Below are 12,661 nucleotides of genomic sequence, written 5' to 3'. Positions count from 1 at the left end.
TAATCCTTCTAGGACTTATCAGCTGCTGTATGCTCCACAGGAAGTTCTTTTCTTTTTGAATTTCTTTTCTGCCTGACCACAGTGCTCTCTGCTGACACCTCTGTCTGTCTCAGGAACTGTCCAGAGTAGAAGCAAATCCCCATAGCAAACCTCTCCTGCTCTGGACAGTTCCTGACATGGACAGAGGTGTCAGCAGAGAGCACAGATCGTCAGACTGGAAAGAAATTCAAAAAGAAAAGAACTTTCTCTGTAGTATACAGCAGCTCATAAGTACTGAAAGGATTAATATTTTTTTAATAGAAGTAATTTACAAATCTGTTTAACTTTCTGGCACCAGTTCATTAAAAAAAATTATAATAATAAATAGGGGGAGATTTATCAAAATCTGTGCATAGGAAAAGTTGCCGAGTTACCCATTGCAACCAATCAGATTGCTTCTTTAATTTTGCAGAGGCCTTTTCAGAAATGAAAGAAGAAATGTGATTGGTTGCTATGGGCAACTGGTCAGCTTTTTCTCTACACTGGTTTTCATAAATCTCCTCCATAGTTTTCCACCAGAATACCCCGTTAACACCTAAAACTCAAGTTGGTTGGTGTCAGTTCACACTATGGTGGAGATTTATCAAAACTTGCCCAGAGGAAAAGATGCTGATTTGCCCATAGCAACCAATCAGATCGCTTCTTTCATTTTTGAAAAAGGCCCCTGTAAAATGAAAGAAGCGATCTGATTGGTTGCTATGGGCAACTGGGCAACTTTTCCTCTGGACAGGTTTTGATAAATCTCCCCTAATGTATAGTTTTGATGCATATTCACATGAAGCAACATCAATTTAACCTATAATCACAACTGAGATAGTTTTATGCAGAGTTACAATGTTTAAGCTGTGTTTGCATGTAAACATTTTTATTGCCTTTTTCAAACGTTTTTACAGCATTTTGCCTGTTTCTGCTGCGATTCTCTAAAATTGTGCTAACAATAACAAGTTTTTACTGTATTTTGCACAAATGTGGTAAAATATCAAATTTTTGGCACAATATTGAAAAATCATGTAAAAAATGCAGCAAAGAGATGTGTGAACACATTCTGATCCCATAGAAAAAGCAGCAGCAGTATACAGATAGAGCTGGAGGGGAGATGTATAACTACTAGAAATCCTGATCCCATAGAGAAAGCAGCAGCAGTATATACTGTAGATAGAGCTGGAGGGGAAATGTATAACTGCTATAAATATCCTGATCCTATAGAAATAGCAGCAGCAGTATACAGAGCTGGAGGGGAGGTGTATAACCTCTATATATCCTGATCCCATAGAGATAGCAGCAGCAGTATATACTGTAGATAGAGCTGGAGGGAAATGTATAACTACTATAAATATCCTGATCCTATAGAAATAGCAGCAGCAGTATACAGAGCTGGAGGGGAGGTGTATAACCACTATATATCCTGATCCCATTGAGTTAGCAGCAGCAGTATATACTGTAGATAGAGCTGGAGGGAAATGTATAACTACTATAAATATCCTGATCCTATAGAAAGAGCAGCAGCAGTATACAGAGCCGGAAGGGAGGTGTATAACCTCTATATATCCTGATCCCATACAGTTAGCAGCAGCAGTATACACATAGAGCTGGAGGGGAGGTGTATAACTACTATATATTCAGATCCCATAGAAATAGCAGCAGCAGTGTACAGACAGAGCTGGAGAGGAGGTATATAACTACTATACATCCTGATTCCATAGAAATAGCAACAGCAGTATACAGATAGAGTTGGAGCGGAGGTGTATAACTACTATTTATCCTGATCCCATAGATATAACAGCAGCACTGTAAAGATCTGGGTGGGTAGAGGTCTTGGGCTGATCAAGGACTTGACTTCCTTTTGACACATTAGGCACTGGGATTTTCTGTGGGTCAGATCGGTGATCACTGTTACGCCGAGCGCTCCGGGTTCCCGCTCCTCCCCGGAGCGCTCGCTTCACCTCCTCCGCTGCAGCGCTCCGGTCACGTCCTCTGACCCGGGGCGCTGCGATCCTGCTGCTAGCCGGGATGCGATTCGCGATGCGGGTAGCGCCCGCTCGCGATGCGCACCCCGGCTCTCCTACCTGACTCGCTCCCCGTCTGTTCTGTCCCGGCGCGCGCGGCCCCGCTCCCTAGGGCGCGCGCGCGCCGGGTCTCTGCGATTTAAAGGGCCACTGCGCCGCTGATTGGCGCAGTGGTTCCAATTAGAGTTATCACCTGTGCACTCCCTATATTACCTCACTTCCCTTGCACTCCCTTGCCGGATCTTGTTGCCTTAGTGCCAGTGAAAGCGTTCCTTGTGTGTCCCTTGCCAGTGTTTCCAGACCTTCTGCCTTTGCCCTTGACTACGATCCTTGCTGCCTGCCCCGACCTTCTGCTACGTCCGACCTTGCTTCTGCCTACTCCCTTGTACCGCGCCTATCTTCAGCAGCCAGAGAGGTGAGCCGTTGCTAGTGGATACGACCTGGTCACTACCGCCGCAGCAAGACCATCCCGCTTTGCGGCGGGCTCTGGTGAAAACCAGTAGTGGCTTAGAACCGGTCCACTAGCACGGTCCACGCCAATCCCTCTCTGGCACAGAGGGTCCACTACCTGCCAGCCGGCATCGTGACAGTAGATCCGGCCATGGATCCCGCTGAAGTTCCTCTGCCAGTTGTCGCTGACCTCACCACGGTGGTCGCCCAGCAGTCACAACAGATTGCGCAACAAGGCCAACAGCTGTCTCAACTGACCGTTTTGCTACAACAGTTGCTACCACAGCTTCAGCAGTCATCTCCTCCGCCAGCTCCTGCACCTCCTCCGCAGCGAGTGGCCGCTCCTGGGATACGCTTATCCTTGCCGGATAAGTTTGATGGGGACTCTAAGTTTTGCCGTGGCTTCCTTTCCCAATGTTCCCTGCATCTGGAGATGATGTCGGACCTGTTTCCCACTGAAAGGTCTAAGGTGGCTTTCGTAGTCAGTCTTCTGTCCGGAAAAGCCCTGTCATGGGCCACACCGCTCTGGGACCGCAATGACCCCGTCACTGCCTCTGTACACTCCTTCTTCTCGGAAATCCGAAGTGTCTTTGAGGAACCTGCCCGAGCCTCTTCTGCTGAGACTGCCCTGTTGAACCTGGTCCAGGGTAATTCTTCCGTTGGCGAGTATGCCGTACAATTCCGTACACTTGCTTCAGAATTGTCCTGGAATAATGAGGCCCTCTGCGCGACCTTCAAAAAAGGCCTATCCAGCAACATTAAAGATGTTCTGGCCGCACGAGAAATTCCTGCTAATCTACATGAACTTATTCACCTAGCCACTCGCATTGACATGCGTTTTTCTGAAAGGCGTCAGGAACTCCGCCAAGATATGGACTCTGTTCGCACGAGGCGTTTCGTCTCCTCGGCTCCTCTCTCCTCTGGTCCCCTGCAATCTGTTCCTGTGCCTCCCGCCGTGGAGGCTATGCAGGTCGACCGGTCTCGCCTGACACCTCAAGAGAGGACACGACGCCGTATGGAGAACCTCTGCCTGTACTGTGCTAGTACCGAACACTTCCTGAGGGATTGTCCTATCCGTCCTCCCCGCCTGGAAAGACGTACGCTGACTCCGCACAAAGATGAGACAGTCCTTGATGTCTACTCTGCTTCTCCACGTCTTACTGTGCCTGTGCGGATGTCTGCTTCTGCCTTCTCCTTCTCTACAGTGGCCTTCTTGGACTCTGGTTCTGCAGGAAATTTTATTTTGGCCTCTCTCGTCAACAGGTTCAACATCCCAGTGACCAGTCTCGCCAGACCCCTCTACATCAATTGTGTAAATAATGAAAGATTGGACTGTACCATACGTTTCCGCACGGAGCCCCTTCTTATGAGCATCGGATCTCATCATGAGAGGATTGAACTTTTGGTCCTCCCCAATTGCACCTCGGAGATTCTCCTTGGACTTCCCTGGCTTCAACTTCATTCCCCAACCCTGGATTGGTCCACTGGGGAGATCAAGAGTTGGGGGTCCTCTTGTTCCAAGAACTGTCTAAAACCGGTTCCCAGTAACCCTTGCCGTAACTCTGTGGTTCCTCCAGTAACCGGTCTCCCTAAGGCCTATATGGACTTCGCGGATGTTTTCTGCAAAAAACAAGCTGAGACTCTACCTCCTCACAGGCCTTATGATTGCCCTATCGACCTCCTCCCGGGTACTACTCCACCCCGGGGCAGAATTTATCCTCTCTCTGCCCCAGAGACTCTTGCCATGTCCGAATACGTCCAGGAGAATCTAAAAAGGGGCTTTATCCGTAAATCCTCCTCTCCTGCCGGAGCCGGATTTTTCTTTGTCTCCAAAAAAGATGGCTCCCTACGTCCTTGCATTGACTACCGCGGTCTTAATAAAATCACGGTTAAGAACCGCTACCCCTTACCCCTCATCTCTGAACTCTTTGATCGCCTCCAAGGTGCCCACATCTTCACTAAATTGGACTTAAGAGGCGCTTATAACCTCATCCGCATCAGAGAGGGGGACGAGTGGAAAACGGCATTTAACACCAGAGATGGACACTTTGAGTATCTGGTCATGCCCTTTGGACTGTGCAATGCCCCTGCCGTCTTCCAAGACTTTGTCAATGAAATTTTTCGTGATTTATTATACTCCTGTGTTGTGGTATATCTGGACGATATCCTAATTTTTTCTGCCAATCTAGAGGAACACCGCCGGCATGTCCGTATGGTTCTTCAGAGACTTCGTGACAACCAACTCTATGCCAAAATTGAGAAATGTCTGTTTGAATGCCAATCTCTTCCTTTTCTAGGATATTTGGTCTCTGGCCAGGGACTACAGATGGATCCAGACAAACTCTCTGCCGTCTTAAATTGGCCACGCCCCTCCGGACTCCGTGCTATCCAACGCTTTTTGGGGTTCGCCAATTATTACAGGCAATTTATTCCACATTTTTCTACCATTGTGGCTCCTATCGTGGCTTTAACCAAGAAAAATGCTGATCCCAAGTCCTGGCCTCCTCAAGCAGAAGACTCCTTTAAACAACTCAAGTCTGCCTTTTCTTCGGCTCCCGTGCTCTCCAGACCTGACCCTTCCAAACCCTTCCTATTGGAGGTTGATGCCTCCTCAGTAGGAGCTGGAGCTGTTCTTCTACAAAAAAATCCTTCCGGGCATGCTGTCACTTGTGGTTTTTTCTCTAGGACCTTCTCTCCAGCGGAGAGGAACTACTCCATCGGGGATCGAGAGCTTCTAGCCATTAAATTAGCACTTGAGGAATGGAGGCATCTGCTGGAGGGATCAAGATTTCCTGTTATTATCTACACCGACCACAAGAACCTCTCCTACCTCCAGTCTGCCCAACGGCTGAATCCTCGCCAGGCCCGGTGGTCTCTGTTCTTTGCCCGATTTAATTTTGAGATTCACTTTCGTCCTGCCGATAAGAACATTAGAGCCGATGCTCTCTCTCGTTCCTCGGATGCCTCAGAAGTTGATCTCCCTCCGCAACACATCATTCCACCTGACTGCCTGATCTCCACTTCTCCTGCCTCCATCAGACAGACCCCTCCAGGAAAGACCTTTGTTTCTCCACGCCAACGCCTCGGAATCCTCAAATGGGGTCACTCCTCCCATCTCGCAGGTCATGCGGGCATCAAGAAATCTGTGCAACTCATCTCCCGCTTCTATTGGTGGCCGACTCTGGAGACGGATGTTGGGGACTTTGTGCGAGCCTGCACTATCTGTGCCCGGGATAAGACTCCTCGCCAGAAGCCCGCTGGTTTTCTTCATCCTCTGCCTGTCCCCGAACAGCCTTGGTCTCTGATTGGTATGGATTTTATTACTGATTTACCCCCTTCCCGTGGCAACACCGTTATTTGGGTGGTCGTTGATCGATTCTCCAAAATGGCACATTTCATTCCTCTTCCTGGTCTTCCTTCTGCGCCTCAGTTGGCTAAACAATTTTTTGTACACATTTTTCGTCTTCACGGGTTGCCTACGCAGATTGTCTCGGATAGAGGGGTCCAATTCGTGTCTAAATTCTGGAGAGCTCTCTGTAAACAACTCAAGATTAAATTAAATTTTTCCTCTGCATATCATCCCCAGTCCAATGGACAAGTAGAAAGAATTAACCAGATCCTGGGTGATTATTTGCGACATTTTGTTTCCTCCCGCCAGGATGACTGGGCAGATCTCCTTCCATGGGCCGAATTCTCGTATAACTTCAGGGTCTCTGAATCTTCCTCCAAATCCCCATTTTTCGTGGTGTACGGCCGTCACCCTCTTCCCCCCCTCCCTACCCCCTTGCCCTCTGGTCTGCCCGCTGTGGATGAAATTTCTCGTGACCTTTCCATTATATGGAGAGAGACCCAAAATTCTCTCTTACAGGCTTCTTCACGCATGAAGAGGTTCGCGGATAAGAAAAGAAGAGCTCCCCCCGTTTTTTCCCCTGGAGACAAGGTATGGCTCTCCGCTAAATATGTCCGCTTCCGTGTCCCTAGCTACAAGTTGGGACCACGCTATCTTGGTCCTTTCAAAATTCTGTGTCAAATTAATCCTGTCTCTTATAAACTTCTTCTTCCTCCTTCTCTTCGTATCCCTAATGCCTTTCACGTCTCTCTTCTCAAACCACTCATCCTCAACCGTTTTTCTCCCAAATCTGTTCCTCCCACTCCTGTTTCCGGCTCCTCGGACGTCTTCTCGGTCAAGGAGATTTTGGCTGCCAAAAAGGTCAGAGGAAAAAATTTTTTTTTAGTAGACTGGGAGGGTTGTGGTCCTGAAGAGAGATCCTGGGAACCTGAGGACAACATCCTTGACAAAAGTCTGCTCCTCAGGTTCTCAGGCTCCAAGAAGAGGGGGAGACCCAAGGGGGGGGGTACTGTTACGCCGAGCGCTCCGGGTTCCCGCTCCTCCCCGGAGCGCTCGCTTCACCTCCTCCGCTGCAGCGCTCCGGTCACGTCCTCTGACCCGGGGCGCTGCGATCCTGCTGCTAGCCGGGATGCGATTCGCGATGCGGGTAGCGCCCGCTCGCGATGCGCACCCCGGCTCTCCTACCTGACTCGCTCCCCGTCTGTTCTGTCCCGGCGCGCGCGGCCCCGCTCCCTAGGGCGCGCGCGCGCCGGGTCTCTGCGATTTAAAGGGCCACTGCGCCGCTGATTGGCGCAGTGGTTCCAATTAGAGTTATCACCTGTGCACTCCCTATATTACCTCACTTCCCTTGCACTCCCTTGCCGGATCTTGTTGCCTTAGTGCCAGTGAAAGCGTTCCTTGTGTGTCCCTTGCCAGTGTTTCCAGACCTTCTGCCTTTGCCCTTGACTACGATCCTTGCTGCCTGCCCCGACCTTCTGCTACGTCCGACCTTGCTTCTGCCTACTCCCTTGTACCGCGCCTATCTTCAGCAGCCAGAGAGGTGAGCCGTTGCTAGTGGATACGACCTGGTCACTACCGCCGCAGCAAGACCATCCCGCTTTGCGGCGGGCTCTGGTGAAAACCAGTAGTGGCTTAGAACCGGTCCACTAGCACGGTCCACGCCAATCCCTCTCTGGCACAGAGGGTCCACTACCTGCCAGCCGGCATCGTGACAATCACATTACCCAGTTACAGCAATGAAACACATAATGAACTGTGCTGGAATAAAACAAATGGTGCTGTAAAACTAGTGATGGTGAGAATGCATGATAAAGGCAAACTATGAATAGGGATCTGTGAATCCTACATTCACGTACGAGTTACGGAACCTTTCCAGCTGCCACTGTTCATTTACATAGGGTGATTTTCATGGAGAAGGATTATTATCTCCTAGATTTAAACCTCTCCATGCGAATGGGTCTTTACTCACAGCAGGCAGCAGCATGGCCTTCCAATGTCTTATCCGCTATGACAAAATGTACAATGGAGATGCTTCAAGCTGTCCATTAATGGCCGTTTGTCACGAGCGCTGTGACGGTATTTCACCAGCGACTATTCTGCACCCTCTCCTCCATAAAACATATATCTTCATAGTCCCATCAGATAAATTGCATGGGAAAGCTCTAAAAATGCGCCGAGTGTGCCCGGAGCAGCTGCCGCCTCTTTCTCTTTGGGTCTGCCATTATCTCTAGCAACATTCTGGCATGTCTTAAACCGTACAACCACCACACAAAAGACAAAAGACAAAAAAAAAAAGAAAAAAGCTAGAGACTTTAGACTATGATTATTTTTTTCTTTTCTCCGTCCTGCTCTTGTTTCAGCCCATGGGTTTCTTTGGAAGCAGATGGCCGTGTTGAGAAGAGAAGCAGATGACGGCGGTCTTCTTGTAATCAGATCTCTAGAATGTTCCCCGGATCCCTCCTCGCCTAGCTCTGGTCAGTCATCGACAAGGTAAACCTTGGAGTTTTGCCAGAACAATTATCTGCTAGGGGGCAGAGGTGAGAAGGATGGAGGGGGGTTGGGGAAGTGTTGACCATGTCCATGATGTCCACGACTATATTTCATTTAACACGACCACAAATAAACAGAAGGAGAATAAATGGAATGTGGTTGGAGAAATCAGTCCGGAGCACAGTAAACATTACCATATCCTCCAATACACAGATTTAACATGTTAAGCTCAATTCAACCTTGGTTCCTTATTATACATCTCAGGATAATGGGTTTTATTCTGCACAATGAAGGCACAGCTGTATGTCTTGACTGCTCAGCAATGGCTGCAGCCTTCCCCGCTTTGAAGGTTCGGGTTACTTTTCTCTAAGGATTAGGCAACTTATTAAGCCCGGTCTTAACCAGTCTTCCTCATTATTCATAGGATGCTAGTGTACTTCACACTAATTTGGAAGGAGGGAAAGATTAGGGATGGGGGGGAGACACAATGAGACCTTTACAGAGAAAGAAAAAAATACGGCGCACGTGTCATGTGCGCTTAGAACCTCACGTTTATATGTACCGAGGTCCGATCACTGGAACGACACCTAAAAAAATATTATCGGAACCAAAAAAAATAACATGTATTCAGTGTGTATAGAAAATCTTTTCTGTCCAATATGAAAGTAGCCTTTGATGTTGGCACCCAATATATTTAGGTGGTAAATGTAGGCCCCAACTCTGAGACCACCACTAATCAAATTCAAAGTCCCAGGGCCCATGCACACTAAGGCCGCGTTCACACAAGGGAATTTCCGTGCAAGAATTCTGCCTGGACATTCCACAGGAGCAGAGTCCCATTGATTTTAATGGTATGCTGCTGCCCTGTTGACATGACAGAATTACTGCGCCAGAAGTTTCTGGCGTGGAAATTTAGATTTTAAATTGAAATTTTCCACACGGACATTTCACCATGTGAACATAGCCTTAAAAGGGTACCCCATTGCCTCAGCTTTCCAAACGTTTTTTTCTGAACGCTGAGTGCGGGCGTCGGGGCTTGTGATGTCACAGCCATGCCCCCTCATGATGTCACAGCCACGCCCCCTCAATGCAAGTCTATGGGAGGAGGCGTGACGGTCACCAAGCCCCCTCCCATAGACTTGCCCTGAGGGGGGTTGGTGTGACTTCACGAGGGGGCGTGGCCGTGATGTCACGAGCCCCGACGCCTGCACTCTAGAACAAAATGTTCCGAACGCTGAGACAGTGGAGTAACCCTTTAAGGATATTCTGCATGGAGTCAGCTTGTAGCAGAATCCTATTGATGTCAATGGGATTCAGCTGCTCAGTGCACATACTTTAATGGCCACTATCCTTAGGACAAATTTTTTTAATGTCCTAGTGACAAAGTTTTGATCGGTGGTAGTCGAGCCGGGAGAAGTCAGTGCTCAGCACGTTCTTTTCCCAGCTCCATGTCACACTGCCTATGAGAGTGTCTCAATCACGTAACACAGGAAGGGGCAGGAGGCAGGGAGAGGAGTGCATGGCAGTGCGGTTTTCTCCAAGTTCATTCTCCTGATCTGCAGAGGTATGAACAATCAAACCCCCTCCGTTTAAACTTTTGGAAACTTAGCCTTAAAGGGGTTATCTGGCCAAAGACATCTTATCCCCTAGCCACCGGCGGGCCCCCCGTGATCTCCGTGCAGCACCCGCATTCTATACGGGGCTGCATCTCTAGTCTCGAAAAGCTCTTTCTTTCCAGGATTGGAGACGTGATGTAACACCACACCCCCTTGTGATATCATGCCACACAACCTCCATTCATTTCTATGCAAGGGGGCGTGACAGCCGTCACGCTACCTCCCATAGACATGAATGGAGGGGTGTGGTGTTACATCACGTCTCTAGTCCCGGAAAGAAACAGCTTTCCGAGACTGGAGACGCAGCCCTGCATAGAATGCAAGTGCTGCACAGAAATCGCGTGGTGGGGTCCCAGTGGCGGGCCCCCTGCGATCAGATATCTTAAGATGTCTTTGGCCGGTTTACCCCTTTAAGTTCTGTAATAGAACTTCCAACGCGGATCCGGATTCCACCAAAATAAGGACAATAGGGGAGATTTATCAAAACCTGTCCAGAGGAAAAGTTGCTGAGTTGCCCATAGCAACCAATCAGATCACTTCTTTCATTTTTCAGAGGCCTTTTAAAAAAATGTAAGAAGCAATCTGATTGGTTGCTATGGGCAACTCAGCAACTTCTCCTCTGGACGGGTTTTGATAAAACTTCCCCAATGATCTTTGTTTTGGCCAAATCTGCCCGAAAAAGCCCATTTGTCAATAGGGCTTTAAATTGCAAGGATTCATTTCTGCAGCCAATTCTGCACAAAATGAACCCTGATTCTGGGCAGAACTGATCCACTGACAGGAAATTTCTTGCCCTATGGGAACTTATGAAGATGGTATGTCTATAGTCAGCTACCTTCATTAGACCCAAAGTGCATGAATGGAGCAGTAGCGTCCATGTCTATGGAGAGGACAGTGGTGGTGAGACAAGGATAAGGATGTTGTCTACATTCGTACGCACATGGTCCAGTGTCCAGTTATAAAACCACTTTACATATGACTAGACCCTTCACCTGGATAGGTGTCGTTCCCATACAAGTCTAAATGCATCTGAATTTTAGATGGCATTACGTAACTGCACCTTAGGAGACTATATAAACATGAGGAAAGCAAACAAGTCCGTGTCTCGTAAATCGACTGCATCCTGCTCGGCTGTCCTGTTACAGAGAGGAACTAAAAATCCTCAGGGGGTTTAAACACAATACCTTGTACCTCGTAGCTGTTTGCTACAGAGCAATAAAGGCTTATGTATTATTCATGAAGATGAAGGTTTACTGATTCAGACTCGTTCAGCACTCTTAACACGAATTCATAAAAAGTCTAGTAGAAAGTATCTAAAGGTATAGTTAAAGTGTACAAAAAAAAGCCAACTTTTGAGATGTCCTAGGGACATGTATACATTTACGATTGGTCAGTGTCTGAGTGTTCAGACCCTGATTGATGACAAGAACGAAGCATGCAGCTGAGTGCTTCTCTCCCTGTTCTGCGTCTATGAGATCAGGATGGCCTAATAGAGTCCATCCTGGTCACTTCTCCCTGACTCATTCTTGCTGCATATCATAATTTTTTTTTATTTTATTTTTTTTATAACAGGACCCATCCGCTCATTTAAGACAAACCTGGACCCATCTGCTCTTAAGACAAACCTGGACCCATCTGCTCATTTAAGACAAAACTGGACAAACCTCATCCCAACTCCTGATTCCTGCTAGAAGCTGTGCAAGATGGGGAACTGGAAAATCATCTCAAGTTCTGCTTTTGCTAGAGCTGTGTGGTACGAACAACCCTACCGAGATGACGTTCTGCAGATCCTAAGAAGAATATGGCAGGTCACCTCTATAGGACTGTTTGAACCCCTACATCACAACCAAAGGCAAAACTGGACATAGTTTTCATGTCCCCCAATCTCTAGTGGCTTCTATCAGGAATTAGTGGTTGTGGTGGCTGATGAGGGTCCGCAAGTTGAATGATCTGATACTGATGACCCATTTTATAGATAGGCTGTCAATATTCCAGTCCTGAAATAAACCTTGCTGCCAAAATAGACATGACACGGTACCCATTTTTGCACATAAACATAATTTTACGTATAATTTTTTTTACTGTGTTGTTTAACTGAAAAATTGAATAAGGTATGTAAAAAAATAAAGGCAAATATATAGAAAATGTGTAACAACAAAAGTTTGCATGAAAGTTTATGGAAACACTATATGGTCGTATAATGTGAAATGTATATGGAATTTTATGACAGTTTTATGTGTACTGTGTATGCAGTAGCGTGTGTGTGTTTTTAGGCACTGAATAGCTGTGCTATTTGGGCACTATATGGTGGTATTATCTGGCACTGTACTACTTTATTTGGGAAAGCATTGCACATCTATTTATACACCTGGTTGCTGCCACACACACTTGACACCATCTGAACAAAATAAGTTAATCTTATATGATTCCAGAAATTCATGTCCTTAGTCGGTGTGTCTTCAGCAAATTGTTTGTGAGCTTACTTCTGGGATGACAGCCATGCAGACCAATGTGAGGTAGTGTGTGGCGTATTGTCTAAGCACTAAAAGGCTGCCCCCCACTCCTTTAACCTCTGCAGCAATGCTGGCAGCTCCCATACGTCTGATTCCCAGAGGCAAACTCTGGATATGACGCTGAGCGCGTGCACTCAACTTCTTTGGTTAATCATGGGGAGGCCTGTTCTGAGTGGAACTGTCATGTGAACCCACTGT

At 47.5% G+C, this 12,661-nt stretch overlaps 1 long non-coding RNA gene across 1 annotated transcript; it reads left to right on the top strand.

Annotated features, from left to right (window-relative positions):
* Positions 1-495: 495 nt before the first annotated feature.
* LOC130349780 (uncharacterized) lies at positions 496-12,100 on the top strand. Its single transcript, XR_008887069.1, has 3 exons — positions 496-589; positions 8,205-8,334; positions 11,523-12,100. It is a non-coding gene; the product is annotated as an uncharacterized LOC130349780 (long non-coding RNA).
* Positions 12,101-12,661: the final 561 nt, after the last annotated feature.

The sequence above is a fragment of the Hyla sarda genome, chromosome 1, assembly GCF_029499605.1.
Source record: "Hyla sarda isolate aHylSar1 chromosome 1, aHylSar1.hap1, whole genome shotgun sequence".
Taxonomy (NCBI): domain Eukaryota; kingdom Metazoa; phylum Chordata; class Amphibia; order Anura; family Hylidae; genus Hyla; species Hyla sarda.
Note: the sequence above shows the minus strand (reverse complement) of the source record. Positions and strands in the feature narration are given on the sequence as shown.